Here is a 19,838-nt window from a genome sequence, read left to right on the forward strand (position 1 = left end):
AAAAGTAAAAAAAAAAAAAAAAATCATTAAAAAAAAAAAAAAAGAAAAAGAACAGCCAAACTGATTTTACAATCTCTGTAACAAAACTGTGAAAGTCCTCCCTTCCCTCCTTCCCTATTCATCTCATGGCTGCTGTTTCCAGTTTCTGACTTCTCTTCAATTTGGAAGACATACTGCCATAGGCGAAAGGTCTGATATCTCACATGGAAAACATCACCAAATATTAAAATATCTCACTGCACCATTTTTGGGGTGTTTTTTTCTAACACCATGTGTAAAAGGAGGTTTCCATGGGGAAAATGTGATGTGTATTAAGAGAATTATTTTCCAGATGTAAAACTAGAAATCAGAGACAACAGAAGATTTGATGCCTATCACATTTCATGAGCCCCATGTGTAGTCATAATACTTAAATTCAATATAAGATATTGAACACCATGATAACAGTATACTCAGTATATTATAGCTAACCTGCGTAACACATATGTATGCTTATGACTTTACTGACATCATGGAAACATACTGGGGCAACTCCTATGACTGGAGTTTTGGAATGGAAGGGTACACACTCTTTAGGAAGGACAGGCAGGGGTGATGAGGAGGTAGTGTTGTCCTCTCTGTAAATAAGCATGGAGTTCTACCTCATGATTGATGAGGAGCTGATTTCAAAGTTTACAGGTCAGGATGAAAGGGGAGGAGGGCAGGAACAGATGACATTATAATACAGGTCTGCTACAGGCCACTTGACAAGGAAGACCAATATGATGAGGCCTTCTACAGCAAAACAGAATGACCTCAAGGGTCACAAGCCCTGGTCCTCATGGGGAACTTCAAACAATCCAGTATCTGTTGGAAGGATGACACAGCACGACACAGGCAATCCAGCAGGCTCCTGGAACACATTGATCCCTTCCATCTCCAAGTGACAGATGAGCCAACAAGGAGAAGAGCTGTGCTGGATTTTGTTTTCACTAACAAGGAGGGGGTGGTGGAGAACATGAAGCTCAAGGGAAGCCTGGGCTACAGTGACCACAAAGCAGCAAAATTCTAGATCCTTGGGGTAGTGAGGAGCATGCACATCAAACTCACTACCTTGGAATTCAGGAGATCAGACTTGCCCCTCTTTGGGGATCTCCTTGGTAGAATGTTGTGGGCTTAAAGCCCTGGAGGGAAAAGGAGCTCAAGAAAGCTGGATGAAATTCAAGGATTGTCTCCTCCTGGTTCAAGAGCTATGCATCCCTACCAAGAGGAAACTGGGCATAAATTTCAAGAGGCCTGCATGGATCAACAAGTTACATCTGGACAAACTCAAAGACAAAAAGGTACATTATAAAAAGGTGAAGGTAGAGACTAAGAAAAACAGAAAAACTGTCTGAGCAGCCACAGAACTGACACGATCTGGCCAAGGGCATTAAAGGTAGGTTACCATAGGTATACTGGTAATGAAAGAAAGACTAGGGAAAATGTGGGTTTCATCAAGAAGGATATGGGAGACCTGGTTTCCCAGGACATAGAAAAGGCTGAGATACTCAATGAAGGCAAAGGCAGAGATTGGAAGAATGAAGAACTGTCTGCTGTAGGAGACCACAAGGTCCAAGGCCACTTAAGGAACCTGAAGAAGCACAGGTCCATGGGATATGATGAGAAATATCCATGGGTTCTGAGGGAACTGGAAGTGGCTAAGTTACTATCCATCACATTTGAGAAGCTGTAGAATTCCACTGAAGCTCCAACTGACTGGAAGAAAATGAAACATAACCCCCATTTTTATAAAGGGAAATAAGGAAGACCCAGGTAACTACAAACCAGTCAGTCTCATCTCAGTGCCTGGCAAGATCATGGAGCAGATCCTTCTGGAAACTAAGCTAAGGTACATGGAAAATAAGGTAATTGGTGATGGCCAGCATGGCTTCACTAATGGCAAATCTCACCTGACAAATCTGGTGGCCTTCTATGACAGCATTACAAAAACTGGCAGATGAAGGAAGAGTGACTGATATCATCTACCTGGTCCTGTGCATTGCATTTGGCATTGTCCCACACAACACCCTTGTCTATAAATTGGAGAGACACAGATTTCACAGATGGACCACTTGGTGGATGAAGAATTGGCTGGATAGTCACAGTCTTGCAGTCAATGGCTTAATGTCCAAGTGGAGACTAGTGGCATTCCTTGGGTGGCTATTGAGACTGGCACTATAACATCTTTGTCAGTGACATGGAAAGTGGGATCAAGAGCACCCTCAGCAAGTTTGTCAACACCAAGTTGTGTGATGTGATGGGCATGCTGGAGAGAAAAAATGTCATGCACAGGGACCGAGACAGGCTTGAAAGCTGGGCCTGTGTAAACTTCATGAAGTTTAACAAGGTCAAATCCAAAGTCCTGAGCCTGCCTTGAGACAATCCCAAACATAAATATAGCCTGGGCCAAGAATGGATCAAGAGCAACCCTGGGAAGAAGGACTTGGGGATTTGGTGAACAAGAAGCTTGATACATCTCAACAACGTGTGCTTCCAGTTGAGAAAGCCAACCATATCCTGGCCTGCCTCAAAAGCAGTTGGTCAGCAGGTTAAGGCAGATTGCCCCTGTGCTCCTGTGATAACCCACCTGGAGTGCTGCATCCAGCTCTGGGGGCCACAATACAAGAAAGATGTGAACCTGCTGAAACAGGATATAGAGGAGGGCTATGAAGATGATCACCTCTCCTATGAAAACAGGGTTAGAGAGATGGGGTTGTTTAGCCTGCAGAAGAAAGGACTACAGAGACACCTTAAAGCAGCCTGCCAGTACCTAAAGGGAGCCTCCAAGGAAAATGGAGAGGCACTTTTAACAAGTGTATGCAGTGGTAGGAGAAGGGGGAATGGCTTTAACGAAGGAGGGTAGTTTCAGATTAGATATTAGGAAGAAATTCTTTACTGTGAGGGTAGTGAGGCACTGGAACAGGTTGCCCAGAGAAGCTGTGGATACCCATCCCTGGAAGAGTTCAGTGCCAGGCTGGATGAGGCTCAGAGCAATCTGGTCTAGTGCAAGGTGTCCGTGCCAATGGCAGGGGAGTTGAAATTAGACAATCTTTTAAGGTCCCTTCCAACCAAACCATTCTGTGATTCTATGGTTCTACCTCTGCACCTCACCAATCATAGCATTTCAATATCAAACACAACAAAACATCCTTATCGCCTCCCAATGAAGTCAGTTTAAAGGAAATTAGACTGACATGGCTAGAAATAAAAACCACTTTTCCATGGAACAAGCTAAAATCATTCCAAAAACAATTCCACCTCTCCCTCCTATCATTATTGAAAAAAATCATCACAGATTTTTGACAATGACTCCCTAAAAATGGCCTCTCTGAAGGAAAAATGAAGTTATTATAGCAAAAGATAAAATGACACCACTTATAGTTTCTTCACATTTGTTAACTTTGTTTCACTCATCAGTAAGACTACCTTGCCCTGAGCACTTCTCATTTGGATTGCCCTTTAAAGACATTGAAAACCCAATTAATTCCCCCTTTCCACCCTCAAAATCTACCAGGTGGTGTTCTCCAAGACATTTCTCCGAGAAACATGCCTGAGGTTTGACTCCAGCATTCAATGACATTAAATAAGAATCAAAAATAAGTTCATATGTAACACTTCTACCACATCATTTTACTTAAGATCAAGTCCTAAATTTTTGCACCAAAATGAAAAAGCTAAATTACATGAAACAAGTATGATTTTTGACATGATAGAGAACTAAAATTGAATGGGATGCCAGAGGCTGAAGTTTAGTTAAGCAATAAACAAACAGAATTCACCATTATATAGCAGTCAGACCAAAGATCAGAATTTTACCTAAAGTATCACACTTGCTTCACAGTTCTATCTAAAGAGAAGGGTCCACGTAGATACATGATTCATTGTGCTTTTTACAATGAATTCTGACTATAAGAAAAACAGAGTTTTAAATTAACCCTAAAAGATTTGTCTTTTCCTTTTGAAAGACAAGTGGCAGTCGTTGATTACATTGTAATAACTAATGCCACAGTCATTTATTATTTTAATATTTGGCTAGCATTCACTTATAGTGATGGCATTAGTATTGCCCTATCCTTTCACACATTTCAGTGTTATAAAAGCATTTTCAAATATTAATCAGAGGCATTTTCACAAGGGACATAAGATCTGTCACTCTCAGGATAATCTATGAAAGAATAGAAAATTATGCAGATAAGCAGAAAAAAATACACCCTGTAGTGGGTATTTCCCTTTTCCAGTGTGAGCTGTCAAGCAGAACCTATGCAAGCCCATTTGCTTTTTAGTGAGGTCAAACATATAAGAAAAATTTCTATGCCATCTGAAAACTATCTATACTGAGTAATCTGAAAAATCTGGATAATTTTGCTTTAGAAAAAGAAAGGTGGGATGGCAGAAAGAAGCATGCTGTACCTTGAAAGAAAATCATGCTTCTGGATTTATCTGCTATAGTCATTAGTGTTACATTTCTGAAAAGCAGATGCTTCTGCCTTGAAGAAGTACCACACTCAGTAGAAAGGTTTGAAGTCAATTTGGAGAAAATTAACAAGCAGGCAAACTTGGCTCTGGGAACTACCAAACCTTTCCCTCTTGCTGATTCCCTGCTTCTGTTGCTTCGATTTTTCAAAGAAAGCCTGCTTTTCATTTCATTTTGGATGAACACTTGGAACTGAACATACTGTATTATAACAAAACTTCATCTTTTAATTCCTATTAAATCTTGTAATCCTCTAACATTCCTAGAAACAATGTGAGCCCTCCCTCCTGGCAAACACAATGACTAGCTTTTGAATTGAGTATGCCTTGCACAGCTCAATTTGGGATCACTGCATTTCGTAATTTGAGGGATTGGGGTAGCCAATTTGTGCAGTTTTATTCTCTGCGCTCTCTTATGATTAAGTCAAAGACTTTAATGAACAAGGCACTGACTGCACTTAAAACAGCATTTTGGAATTTCAACTCTGCATGTCTTCAAAGAGCAGGGCCTTACTCTGGCAAGCACTTGAAATCTAAAACTAAAAAATAAACCTCACAGAAATGCATTACAAAGAGGCCCACACCAGTCCGGTTCTGGAGAACTGAAATCCAAAAAAAGTTTAAAACACAATCATGTCAAGTATTTCAAATCAGGTATCAGCTCGTAAGTTTTGTCAAGAAAGTGTCACATCAGTCTGTTCTTCTGCATATCTATGACTGCAAATCAAGAAATTGAGAAAGCTAGGAAAATCTTTTTAAGAAGCTGAAAGGAAAAAAAGGAAAGGAAGAGAAAAGCACACATCAAAATTTAATAAAGAAAAACTGAACAGCAAGACAGAGAGAGCTTTAAAAAAAGTTTCAAAAAGTTTCAAGCAAAAGTTTCACCTTTGCTTCCTTGTGAGTTCAGGAAAGCTGTATGAACCAGAAGTGAAGAAGCATCCCTCCTTTAAACATTTCTCCAAAGCCCACCGTTTTCATGGAGACATGAGCACTATTGTTCTGGATGGTGACAGAGCAGGAACTGAACAGACAAATAGAAACCTCCACTGGATATTCCCACCTTTTGCAAACAAATCAGAGAACAGAACAAGGCTGCTGCATTTCCACTCCCATGATGTGCAGGCATGTGCATGAGACAGGCAGCTATAGCCTGCAGCACTCCCTTAAGAACTGCTCTGGTGACAGTCTTGGAAGGAGCCAGGAAAGTTCGTATCAATGGGAAAGTCTGGTAGATTTAGCATGTCCTTCACCTTCACCAAATCAAGCCTGCATATGCATATAATGCTTGTTTTGCATGCATCTCACAGATCCTGTGAACCAAAGTTTGAATGTAGCATATAGGGAAAAAAAAAAAAAAAAAAAAAAGAAGTTTCCCTAAATAATGGAGCTGGGCATGTTCCTAGTTTTCCATAAGCTTTCCACACTATTTCTTGGAAGAAGAAAGACAGGAAAACATGAGAACTAATTAGCCATTAGTCACAGACACTTATTACAAACTAAACCCACTTGATAAATTTTTTACAAAAGCTTTTACTAATGTAAGCCAGAAACCAAACTCAGAGCTGGCAGAGCAAAATCATTGTATATATTGTATATGTCAGTTTCTAGCTCAGTTTAGATACTGTCATCATACTCCATCCACTGTGTTTGGAGGTCATGCCTGACTAACCCAAATTAACATACTATATCTTCCAGTAATGAGACTTCACTTAAAATGAAATTGGAGAATGCAATTCTTCATCTACATGCACAGACTTTCCCAATACTACAAAGAATTATTCAACTTCCCATTTCTTAAAAAATTTCTTGCATGCCCACGTTAAAAACAGATTGTGTTCCATGGGAACAGTAAATTGTGTCACATTTTTTTTCTCAAAACATGTGTTTAAAAATGAATGCAGTAGGGATAAAAATTCATTTTTTCATATTCACTGATCTTTCTCATACAAAGCTTCTGGAGAGGATTGCATTCAACAGCATGAAAAAAAAGGAAGGAGAGGGTTCTTTAGCAACAGGGAACAAGCATTCTTTCGAACACTGTTAAAAGTACTGAATTTTCTTAAAGTTTCCTGTTCTTTTCCTCACTTTACCCATCCATAACTGGGAGTTTGGTTTAACTTTTATATATCAACATGTATTTTCAGTTTTTAGCTTTTAAATTTTTTTTTGAGAAAATACTGGCACTAGGTTTAATATATGTAGGTGTATATATGAACTACCTTGGATTTCAAGTAAAAAATGAGATAGGCAATTAAAATGAAGCCTTTGTGACTTCACACTCACTTCTTCAGCAATTTTTTCAAGGTATACTCCTGCTCCTTTTAAAAAACCAAATGCAAAATACACACACCAAAAAAAAACCAAAGCAAACCAATCTCTACTTCTCCCACAAGTACTTTTATTCTGTTCTCCTCCTATTTTGAAACAGTACAGAGCACAATCTGACTTACTGTTCAAAATCAGGTTTTAGTTTGTTAGGAGGAGCCTGAATGTTCAAGTCTTTGATTTTTCTTTCTACAGGCAGAAAAGAAGCTTGCATAATTAAGCAGAAGGGGGTGGGAATCAGAACCATTGACGCCCTTCCCCAGTTTCTATCAAAATCATCAAACTTCCACTCAAAGACTTAGCAAAACACCTAAACAAACTTCAGCTTGAAGTGACTGTTATGGTAAAATATACTTTACAGGTATGTGTCCATTTAATCTGTCCGCATTATAACAGCAAGTTATGACAAGTGATATAGAAGTGGCAGACTAGAGGTATGCAGAATTCTTTGGTAACCATTTGGAAAAAAATGTAAGGAAAAAAGGGGGAGAGGGGAGGAAGAAAGGCTATTAAGGAAAAATCAGAAATTTCTGTGCTGAAGATCACTTTTTAAACATGTCTTAAAACTGACATGTCATGCAGTCATAAGGACCATTCATCAATGAAGTCATTTTAAGATAAGAATTCATGTATGTAAGAGGTTTGGGCCTTCACACATTTCTTTACTTCAAGAAATTTGGTGGCATAGGTGATGGGACTCTGAGGAATTAAGATTTAGTCTGCCTTATTCTTTTCAAAGATACACTCTCATGAAGGACAAAAAAGAAACTCAGTGAAGAAGACTAGCTTACTGCCCTTTTGAAGCATCTTAAAATACCCTAGACTATTTCCTGGAATCCAAAAATTATCTCTAAAATAATATGCTTCCATTGGCTTTCCTTTTCATTTTTATCTTTTTTAAGTAATAGATGAAACAAGAAGTATTCAGAGCTTTACAGTTAGGGCCTAAGCCTTTTCTTATTTTGACAGCACTAGAGAAAAAAGACTTAAGTTGTCAGCATTTTTTTTTATTAAAAACATCAATTTAAGGAATACTATCAACTGAGTAACTAACAATCTTTCAAAATATGATCCAATAATTCCAGTAAAGACCATTAAGACAAATCTACCATCTTTGATTTTTATCTAATTTTAGAAGTACTATATAAGCTCACTCAGCTCTAAGGTAAAAACAAACAAACACAGTGACCATGACACTTCACCCTCCCTTTTTTTTCTTCAATTTTTGGGTTAAGCTATAATCTCTGGAATGAAAGACCATTCCCACAAATAGGCCGTTGTTTCTTCATGAAATAAAATTAAGTGCAACACAATACATCATCTTTGCTAAACATTTGAATTTAATTAATAGAGCTAGACTAACATCATTCCACATGGATGTGAGAATGTGCATGACACCATAAAGTAGTGTTAGAACACAGGAACTGCTTTATATTTTAACACCTGAAAGCCCAAACAGCTGCATTGAGTTGATATATAAGGCTCCTGATGTCATTACAAAGCTTCAAGACGTGGTTCATGAGAAATGGGAATGGCCAGTTTGGTAATAGACAAAAGAAAATACTCAATAAAACACACATTTTGAAGAAAAATAATATCTGTGAACTTAATCAGGCTTCAAGAAATATGTCACTGAGAGTCTAACTACTATCTTGCCAGTTTAAGGAGTGCAATATAGGCAATCTTTACATTGACTAAATAGATGCAACACTGATTTAAAGAAGGCATATGTATTGTTTATTCAGGTGAAGACTAAAAGGTTGGAATTCCTTGGCTGGAGTGAATGGGGATAAATCCATGGTTCAGCAGCAAATTACGATGACACAATGTTTTGTTAAATTTGAATAGATGTTGCCCTCCCTATTATCTAAGCCTCTCAACTGCTTATTCTTGATCTTGTCAAAACTTTACACTCAAAACACTTGTAAAAGAAATTGCTTGCAACTATTCCTTCTTCAGAACAACAGAACTCTTCACTAAATAGAAAAAATTTACTTGTGCTGAACAAAGATTCCTAATATAAAAATGTCACCATATTACACACCAAAAGCAAACCACACTATTCAATCTCACTCTCAGCAATAAAACATATTGTATACTGTATAGTGAAAATATTTCACCTACAGATATCTCTGCAAGAAATTTAAATAGAATTCCACTCCTTCTGCCCAAACTAGTAAATGTTCATTTGGTGACTGAATACACCTCTGTCCACATTCCTGCTAGTAAACTAGAACAGGTTAGGCCAGTTATGCCATCTACACTCTTTACATGCCAGCAGGTCACAGAGTCCATTTGGACTACACTATCAGGCATTGCCCCATGCACACATAAACCAAGTTCACATAAACTAAGTTCAATAAGAATTATTAATGACTAGTAACATATCCCACAGGTTGCTATATCTTTAAAATTTCTTCTGAACCACAGTAATTGGTTTTCCATTTCAGAATCAATACGTGGGTTGTGTGCACAATACAAAAGAAAGAAACTGCAGTTGCCAGTATGCCCCTAATACTGTGAGCTACAAAGAAAGGGTTTATTTTAAAAATTCTTCTTTTAATAATTTTAGCAGTGATGCTATACAAGATCCTCAGGCTCTGATATGGGTTAATTACTGCGTAAAATCTAGGAGAGATCTTGAATGAGTTGATACTCACATTCCTCATAATACCAGAAATTACTGATTTCAGTTTCCAGGCTTTGCTTTACAGGATAATAATTTTAAAAGCACTTTTTGACTTCTGTGGTTCATGAAGGTAAGTACCATTACCTCTATTTTTCCAGCAGGGAAATCAAGACACAAAAATGTACAAAGTAACTTGGTCAATTCACAAGCAATGCAGAAGTGAGATGTAGGATTCCTGTTTGCCAGTGCTTGTACCACTTACCTAAAATACATAGAGTTCTTAGCTGACACTGGTGCATTAGCTGTTGGCTGCTTAGTCCTAGTAATGACACTAGCAGCTGCCAGTGCTGGTTCAATAAGTAACTGTTACAATCCATCTTCTGAGTATCACTCATATTACCCTTGGAGCTAAAATAACCAAATACAGTATTTCAAGCCAGAAAAGGCTTAAGGTTTTTCTATCCTAACCAAGTATGGGTTCCACCAGGAACAAACAGGTCTCAAATAAATCTTACACTACTTATACTTCCAAATTGACATGAGACATGAGTATGTTGAAACAAATAATTACTGAAGTATTTTTTTTAATTTAAAACACACAAAAGCACAAAACATGTGGATTCCTGCATGGGACAGGACACAGTAACAAGCTTCAGGAACAGACCCTTCATTTGCCAAGCCTTCAGAGAGGAAGGTGATAGCACAGTACTGAAATAATAAGAGGTTACAGGAGACTACAAGAATAATCTAACCCCTAACCTAATAAAACCTGATGGATATCAGTAGTGCCAAAAATGCTTACCAGCTCATAGCTGCTTGGAAGAAAGCAGGGTGTCTCCACCTGGAATAAAAAATGATGATAAAATAAGGAAAAAAAAGATAGTACCTTTGAAAATGTCCCAGCTGCATTGTTTGAGCTCTTTCCAGACAGTCAAAGAAGCACCAATCAGATCAGGTAGAGAACCTGAGCATCCACTGCTGCTCTCAGCTGTACTATCTACTTTCAGCTCCCTAAAAAGTTAGCATTAGCTCAATGCGGACTCAGTGCCCTGCTCACATACTCTAATCAATGAAACAGGTTGAAGAGTAATGCCTTCACTCACGTCACATATAAAGGGAAACACAAAGGGTTTTCTCCCTTCCTCTATCCTTTATAGCATTCTTTAATCATCATCTAAGTTTTAGTTAATGAGTAAATATTCTGCTTTTCAAGAAATCTAGAACTTCAGCAGTTCCCAACACCTTACCCTTGTTCTGGAACTGACTTTGGGTCAGCAGTTTAGCAGAGGAAGCAGAACAGATTCTGTGGACTCACCTATCTTCACAGATTTGTCTCCAAATTAAAAACACTTCCTATGAAGAACATAGTCTGTATACATCACACCAAAAAAACACAAGCCACCTTATTTTGATATTCAGAAACCAAAACACAAAGAAAGCCAGGAAAAGCATGACTGACTTTGATTACAGGATGATCTAGGGAAAACCAAGTGTTAGATTATTTCTACAATCTCATATAGCAAGCACCCTCAAATCTCACACATACAGTCTAAAGATTGTAGGTTCATCCCTTTACACCACTCATCTGAGCTGTGGAGGAATGGCTACATGACAGGGGCCACTTCCTGGACCAAGAATCGGGAGGATGCAGCTAATCTGGGTCCCAGCACCTTCAAGACACTGTGTCCTTGAGCATAGCCGTAGTACAATAACAAGTAGTGAGAGAGACATGAGAAAAGAAAGATGTAATCCCTAAGGTATGAGGAAGAGCTGATATTGTAGTATAGCCAATAGATTGCTTAGCTTGCAGAATATGTATGAGCTTATTACTTGTTTTGCATAAAAGTCTGATGCTCTCTTCAATAAACGAAGCTTGCTAAACACTCATATTGAGCATCCAAGTTTCCCTCACCGTGACACTGAGCTTCAGTAGTGGTCATCATGTGTGCTCACTTTAGCAAGCACATTGAGGTTAGCCCCAGTGAAAACTGTTTCATTTAACATATTCACCTTTTCTGGGACAGATTTGTCTCTCAGCCAGCAGAGCCAGAAACTCTGCAGCAACACCTGGACAACAAAGGTGGAGTTTTCTTTCAGAACAGCTGCTATGATCTTCTGAACACTCCTATGATGACTCAATTCATGGTACACAGAGGGGATTACTGAGTAGAGGGGGCCTCAGGTCATCTATAATCCTTAGAATATTAAAAAGAAGATGCAGCCCACGCAACAGAACAAGCTGCAAGAACAAAAAGAAACATCAGTTCTGTACACAACACAAGCAAAGAGTCAAAGGGGCTACTACCTGAATACACAAGGACAACCCACTCCAGCTTAAACACTCAGGAACAGCTTTTAACCACGAGCATAGAAGAGACTGCATTCGACTCCGTAAATGGTTATGAAAAAGATTGATCTCCAATTCTCAATGCTTCTTAAATCATAAATTACTCATAAAAAGGGAAAAAAAAAAAGTAGCACATGAGTGAGTCCCAGCTCACTCATGATCTCTACACTACCCCTAAAGAAAACAGGACAGACTGAACTTTTGTAGTTTGTTGGCTCTCCCTTCTGACTCCTCAGTGGGCTTGCAAGTCCTAGGTTTTAATACACTGCACCTCTGCGGTTCATTTTGTGACTGTGACTCATGATTCACTACTCTATCCAACCAAACACCCATACTTCCATACATGGAAGATGTTAACTAACCTGTCATAATAGCATGCCTATTGCTGGAAGCAAGGACATCATCTGCCTTGGTGACCTCGTGCCTGACATAGCGTGTAAAATTTCATATGCCACCTTGAATTACAACCACCAACTCTCCTTTCAAGCCAAAGTGACAAATCACCAAGCAGAACAGTGCCCAGCTGAAAGAATCAAAGCCACATGCACCCTACACCACCACCACAAGCAGCAAACACCTGCATCTAGAGAGGAAAGACTATCTCAGTTGTCCTGACCATGCGATTACCTCATATTTATAAACTGGTTTTGCTCATGTTCTCATTAGCAACACCTAAGGTTAAAGTAGATAAACATGACATTTCAATTTCTTTCCTCTCACTGCATACACTAGGAAGAAATAATTAACGGAAACACCAAAGGAGCTGGCAGACTGGCTGAGTAGTGCAATGGAAGAGATGAACTAACATTACATGCTCATGTAATTATTAACTGGAACCACTGTGGAATAAAATTGTCATCACTGACATACATAAATATAGTCTCTGCTGTCTCCCTTCCCTCCACTTATCAAGACCCTTGAGGAATCAAGCATATCTTTACCCCTTTGGCTAACTAAAACACAGTTTTGCTGTAATTTGCTAGCTAATTACAGCTGACTCACTGTTTAAGAAAAATCCCCTTTCTTCTAACACAAGAACACTGGGGACATCCAGTGGGCAAGAACTTAAGAAGAGAATTGCAGATCTCTGCAGATTTGTGGCATCTTATTCAGGCAACTCTGGACTGTGAGAAGATGAGAGCTAACACTAAAAATAACACTTTTTTTTTCTTTCCTGAGCTCTCTATACTTGAAACAGCTATATATAGCAAACTGACTTTACCAAAAAATTTCGTCTTCTTCTAATTCTGTGCCTTCTGCACTTCCTTTTTACAGAAACCAAATACTTTGACGTTCTGCTGCTGTTTTTGAGCTACAAAACTCAATGAACCACCCAGATGCCCTGACCATTTTTTCTTCTAACTCCATGTACACAAATAGCACATTTCTTCCCAGATGAAGCAAAATAATCAAGACCTTGCTGTATTCTAACTTCAGTTCTTATGAGCAGTTGAAGCAAATTCTTCCACTCTTAACCCAGACACAGGCTAAAAGCAAGAGTTTTTAAACACATTAACAGATAACAGAGGATATTATGACATCCAAACAATCTATGTTAAGAATATATGAGTGGCTCCAATTCTCCTTCCTAGTTTTCAAAGGTCCAGGACATGCTAAAAAATAAGGTTATATAAAAAGTATAGAGCCAAAAAGTAAAACAGCAAGACTTAAATCCAGTGATAATGCAGAAACAGGAAACCAAGTATAAAGGTTCATTGGTTTAGAAAGTTACACACTCTGTACCAACTGCACAAAACAATAAATTTCAGAAGGACTTTTCTGGTCCACCTACTGAAACTACAGCTAATCTTAAAGACATCTACAATAACCAGGTTTGTCAGCTTTCAATAGTTTCTTTATTCTTATAAGAAATGTACTACATATGCATTAGTGTAGTATTTCATAGTTCCACACCAAGGTGGATTTAGCTTCTGTACTTCTGTACAGTCACATATTAACAAGCCATACCAGAATGTAAGAATGCTTTGCCTAGTTTAAGAAATACCTACATTTTCGATGCCAGCACTTAGACACAGAGGTACATTGTTAGTCTATTCACAAATAATCAAGGAACTATTTCAACGACAAACTGCCTGTTCTTGCATACACAGTTAATATGAAAACATTTTCCCGGTGTGATATTTCTTGCATTCAGCCTTAGTTTGAAAAAGTCCAGTAGTGATGGAAAAAAGATTGAAATTAATTTCTTTTATGAAGAATTCTGATTCCAATGAATCTGTGGGTAATTTTTCTTCATATGACTATAACATCAGCCACATCAGTTAATGAGTAACTGACTAACATGAGATAAATGTTAAGTCAAACAAACAAAAAAAAAAAATCAACAAATGGCAGGATATCTGGCGCTAGGAAAATAAAATATGTTCCTGCTCGCTCTTAAAAGCAACACAATAATGCCTCCACACAACACACAACAGTTCATTGGCTGAGATAACCATAGCTACATTTCGGTGGGGTTTTTTTCCCACTTCCAGATGCATATTTCATTTTTATCATCCTACCTTTTCATTCTCTATTTGCAAGAAGTATGTGAACAACTATCTTCAAAGAATGAGCAAGTTATTACCAAAGTTGCATTTCAAAGTCCAAATCTCAAACACTATTATATAGCTTTTGCAAAAACAATTTAACCACATAGCTATAATTAATCACTTTCTTTCAAGCTGTAGTTTTATCAAGTAAGGCATTCTAGTATGCTTGCCACAGGTTATGTGTAACACTAACTCATTTATAAAGTAAGCTACTAAAAAACCTGTTCACTCTAGCCCACTACTTATGTTACAAAATGGAGGAGAAAGGGTGGAAAGACCAGCAAAATAAAGTCACTGACATCCTGCAAATAGCGTGAAATTACAGTCATGTTGTGAGGTTATCTGAATGTTACATATATATATATATATACACACACAGAGACACACATTTATACACACACCTTTTTTTTTTTTTTTTTTTTTTACAAAAACCACACACACCTATTTATTCCAATCTAGAGCTCTCAAGTTAAGCCTGGGGAAAAAAAATATTAGTTATTGTTCCCCTTTTCCAACCTACCCTTCAAAACACTCATGACAAATGCTGGCTTTCTTCCATGCTATATTTCGTTTTGCAATGTCACAGTCCTGACCTACATCATGAAAGTTCTTCAATTCTCTGAAGAATACATACAAGGCAAAGATACTTGGTACATAGGTTATTTGGGGAAAATATTTTTTTATATCTTCTAATAAAATAGAAGGTACTTGGAAGCAAAAATTGATGAGTTTCCCTTGATAACTGTAAACTAGTAAACAGAGATGAAGTCCTTTCCTTCTTAAAATCATGGATTTGTTCAAAATTAGTTCAGAAGCAAAGGAAAAGAAAGTCAGAATTTGGGTGTTTCTAACAGGGGTTAAACCAGACAGCAGAAACCAAGATCTTAAAACTAGATTTTACTGGACTTTGCACTAGTTCTCTGCACTGTGGTTTAATTTGCCAACCTGATCTGTAAATGCTAGCTACTGCCCCTCCTGATTTAATCTGTGTAACAGATGAAAGAGCTTTGTAAAGTAGGTTGAAATTATTTAACACAAATAAGTGCAAAAATATATTCTATTTGCTCAAAATGTCTCATTTTGCTGCCTCTTCAGCTAAAAAAAAAAAATCCTAATTTTGACAATTGTATACATCTGTTTGAGACTTCTGCTTTCTTTGTATCTGATCTGACTTCTCCAAGCTTTATGAGGCATAGATTACTCACAGAACTATGCTACTCTTTAAGTATTCCATGTGTATGTATTTTGGTACAATCTCCATGAGAAAATATTCTTCATTTGGAAAGCCAAACAAAATTTGCAACATTACCAGATATGGAGGGGGCCAGGAAGCAGAGGGGTTCTTTGTTCTGCCAACACTTTCCTCTCCCAAATGAACAAACTACCAGCATGGATTGAATTTTCTTGAATGGAAACAAACTGTGTACCAGAAAGGCTGTATCTCAGAGTTCTTGACCTATAACATAAGTATCAGTCTGGTTTTCTCAGTCTGCTTCCAATACTTGAATAATAGTGATAAGAGCTTTAGGCATTGCGGTTCCTATGGTCATAAATAGCACTTCAGACAACAGTATCAGAAGTTTTAGGGTGAGGAGACAGGAGTTCTGTCACAACAAACTGCAAATATCACTGCTCAGCCCACAGATTTCACTGCATCTATTGTATGTCTAAGACGTGGGACAGATCTATGCCCATCAAATAAAGGGATGAAAGATAAGGTAAAAGCAATATCTAAACAACAAGCATAGGTTAAAATGGGGGAGAAGTGTGGGTTGGTTTTTTTTTAATAATAATGGGGTAGAGAAGGGCACCAGAAGGCAGCAATGTCAGTCTTTTCTACTCAACATCACAGAAAAATATGACAGCAGAAGATACATGTCAAACTTGTTGGTAAAAAAGCAAAAATCAAAAATTAGTTTGGGGGTCATTTTGGTTTGTTGCTTTAATTCCCTACGTTGGATGGTAGCAAACCATCCATCTATAGGATGACTCTTTGCATCTCCCTAAGGTAAATTTAATGCTTAATGTATTAAATCATAAGAAGGAAAAAAAGCTCTTTGCATCAGGCAATACTAAGATGCATACAGCAATTTAGCACAGGCCTGATTTCAATCTGTGATAGAAGGTCTGCAAGAATCATGTCAAAAAGGCAGTGACCTCTCCAGCAGCAGGAAATTTATAGAACATTTGAAAACACTTTAGGAACATGCTGCTTAGTAAGCCAAAGGAGGCTAAACTAGCCTATAGAGTTGTGAACCAAGCAGGACCCTTCCACTTTCTCACAAAGAAGTGGGCACATGCCATGTTGTAAAGACGCGATCTGCTCTGCGAGGACCCAATTCGCCCATTTTTGAGATTGAGAACATTTTGTTGGAGGTAGACATGGAAACACCTGAATTTTACAGCATTATTTCTGACTTTCATATATCACATTACTGACTTTAACAGCTCTCTAGTAATTTTTAAAAAGGTCCTCCTCTCAGAGCACATTAGAATAAATGTGCTCTGAAAAAAAGAGAAATTTACATTCCAAATATATCTTCAGTTTTCCAGCTATTCGGAAAAGAGATAATGCAATGAAATGGTACAGAATGACATTTAAAATACATACTTTATCATCAAAACTAGCTCTCCCAGACTAAGACTGAACTTCAATTGTTACACTTTAACTGTAGGAAGTATTTTAAATGCTTTCTTCAGTTACACAGAACATGACAAGGGAAGTACCCTTTTAGAAATAATTACTAGCAAAATGCTATTAAATGCTGTATTATCAACAGAAGTAGTAAAAGCAAATTCTAACAAAGCTCAGACATTTCAGCTAGCTGATAAAAAAAACAGTCAGAACTGCTGGGATAAAGCTTCATAATGGGTAATACTGTCATTCTGTTTCTACCAAATTGGGGTTATTCATTATGTCTGTCTCCAGTTTTCAACGTTCTATCAAGCCAGTAAGGCAACTCCTTGCTGTTGGAGGTTAGAATTTTAGAACTTCTCATTTTTTCTTTCTTTTTGGTTTTTGTTTGTTTGGTTTTTTTGTGTTGGGGGTTTTGTTTTTATTTTTGTTTCTCTCAGGGAATTTTCTCCTATGTGTTGCCTAACAGATGGAAACTACAAGACTTAAGAGACAAAAGATGTGGATGGGAGAAGGAGGAGGGGGAAGGATGCAGTTTGCTACAATCTGTTAACTGGGCAGTCTTCTCTTGAGAAGTGCAGAAACACCACAAGATATGGGTGGGGGGTGACGGGCTGGACTCCATCCTCACTTGCTCTCTCCTTCTCTGGATCAGAGGGGAGACGGTAGTGGTTTTATTGTGGGACTGTTGCAGCGAGAATTCACTGCCACTGTGGAGTTCTGCCCTGCACAGTTTCTCCTTACCATCGGGAGCCTTTGTTCGTAACAGCTGCCATTGAACTGGGACCTTTTCAACATCTGATTGCACTGGAAAGGACCCTCACCATCTACTCGGCTGCCTCAGGGGAAAACCCGGGACCCTGACCCCCTTCAGACTCCGGAGGGAGCGTCTCCCGTCTGCTTAAGCCCAGCCACCACTGCCCAGCCCCACTGTTTTCTGCCACTGCTTCGGGCTTTTTTTTTTCTTTTTTTTTTTTTTCTTTTTTTTTTTTTTTTTTTTTGCTACATTTTAATCCATCACCCTGTGTCTGCTGGGACACCCTGCGGCTCCTGCTATGGCTTTGGAATTTTTGCTACGCTTAGTTTGCCACCCTGGGTGTGCCTGCCTCTGCTGTTCTAACCTGCTGCTTTGAGGTTCCTGCTACAGCCCATTTCACCATCGGGAGGGGCACTGAGACAGCCTGCTACCCCTGCGGTTGTAAAGAAAGCACCCTTCTATCGCTTCTGCTGGCTGAGCCGTCATTACCGATGTAGAGAGAGGCAGCTGAGCTCACACCACAGCTGCCCTTGCAGCTGTGGGGGAATCATTGCACCTGACCAGGAGCCACCAGCGCCCCTGACGGTTGTTTGCCTTGTTTTATATATATATATATGTGTGTGTGTCTGTGTGTGTCTGTGTGTCTGTGTCTGTGTGTGTCTGTGTGTGTATATATATATATATATATATATATATATATATATATATATATATATATATATATATACACACACACACACACACACAGACATACATATATTCTAATGAACTGTTATTCCTTTTCCCATATCTTTCCCTGAAAGCCCCACAATTTCAAAGTTACAATAATTTGGAGGGTTGGGGTCATATTTTTCATTCCAAAGGAGGTTCCCACCTACTTTGGCAGGCACCTGTCTTTCAAACCAAGACAGCTGCAATGAAAGGCTGGGGTGGCTCCAACTTTTCAGATGCAATACTGCAAGAGGGATTTCAACCAGTTTCTATGTGTATGCATGCTTCATCAAAATACCCAGCAAAAGCAATATAGTAAATAAAAACAGCACAGCAAAAGCAAAATAGTATGACACAGCAATGTTGCAGAAGTCTATACATCACTGGAGCCCAGTGCATTTTGCCTGCTACCCAATGGTAGCCACTATTGATACTCAGAATACCCTTCAAGATGTTGCTATTGCCTTTAGCTGCAATAGCGGATGTGCAGGCAATGCCTCTTTAGTAGAAGCTACGAGTACAATGTAAGTAAGGGCAAACAACTTTTTGTAACAAAAACTGAAGAAGAAAGGAGTGGTATATTTTTGTAAGCTACTTAATTCCCTTTTCCCCAAAACAAACATGGCATGAGCTACATAATGTTATCTAAGGGAGCGTTTTAAGCAGCAGCAATGTAAAATGCATAGTTTCTAGGTTCTTTGATCCACTTTCAAAGTCTAAAGGATGCTTTTCTTCTTTTAAAAAAAGAAAGAAAAAAAGTTACACAGCAAGTCTCTGTAAGATCTCTTGCATCTATATAAAAAGGATCAGAGCTAATCAGCTAATACCTGAACCAGTAAAGAGGTTCTTCCCCAAATCATGCAGAACAGGATAAGTCATGGGAGGATAAAAGAACTAACCAACCAAAACAAAACAAAACAAAAGCTCCTAAAAACATTCTACAGCATCCTGTGATATCTAGTGGAAACTTCAAATCCATCATGAAAAAGTAACTCATCCATATTTTGGTGGTGAACAAAGACAAGCGGAAATAATTCTGTTTCTTTCTCTCACTAATATCATCTCAATAACTTTTCCCCTTGCCAGCATATTTTTTTTTTATTTTAATGAAAAACAGCAACCAAAAAAACCCAACCTCAAAGTTATACATGTATGTTGGAGGTTAGGATTTTTCTTTTTTTTCCTTTTCTCTCAGGGAATTTTGTTCCATTTGTTGCCTAAGAGATGATAATGACCAGTATTTAAGAGACAAAAAAAGATGTAGCCAAGGAGGACGGGGAGTGGGTGGAGCTGGCTGCACACTCCCCCTCTATCTCCCCTTCTCTCTCCCTCTCCCTCTCCATGGAGTCCATCCCGGCTCTGGTTCTTTTTTACCATGGGTGACACTC

At 38.4% G+C, this 19,838-nt stretch overlaps 1 protein-coding gene across 5 annotated transcripts in view; it reads right to left on the reverse strand.

Moving 5' to 3' along the window:
* The window catches only part of TNS3 (tensin 3), a 204,965-nt gene that overhangs the window by 132,779 nt on the left and 52,348 nt on the right, over nucleotides 1-19,838 (reverse strand). For 2 of the 5 annotated variants that reach the window (XM_077179501.1, XM_077179511.1), the window contains exon 3: nucleotides 10,251-10,289. The exons of the other annotated variants lie outside the window; for them this stretch is intronic. The gene's annotated coding sequence lies outside the window, so the exon portion shown is untranslated. The remainder of the gene's footprint in view (nucleotides 1-10,250; nucleotides 10,290-19,838) is intronic. 5 annotated transcript variants of the gene reach the window in all.

Source organism: Agelaius phoeniceus, chromosome 1, assembly GCF_051311805.1.
Source record: "Agelaius phoeniceus isolate bAgePho1 chromosome 1, bAgePho1.hap1, whole genome shotgun sequence".
Lineage (NCBI taxonomy): Eukaryota > Metazoa > Chordata > Aves > Passeriformes > Icteridae > Agelaius > Agelaius phoeniceus.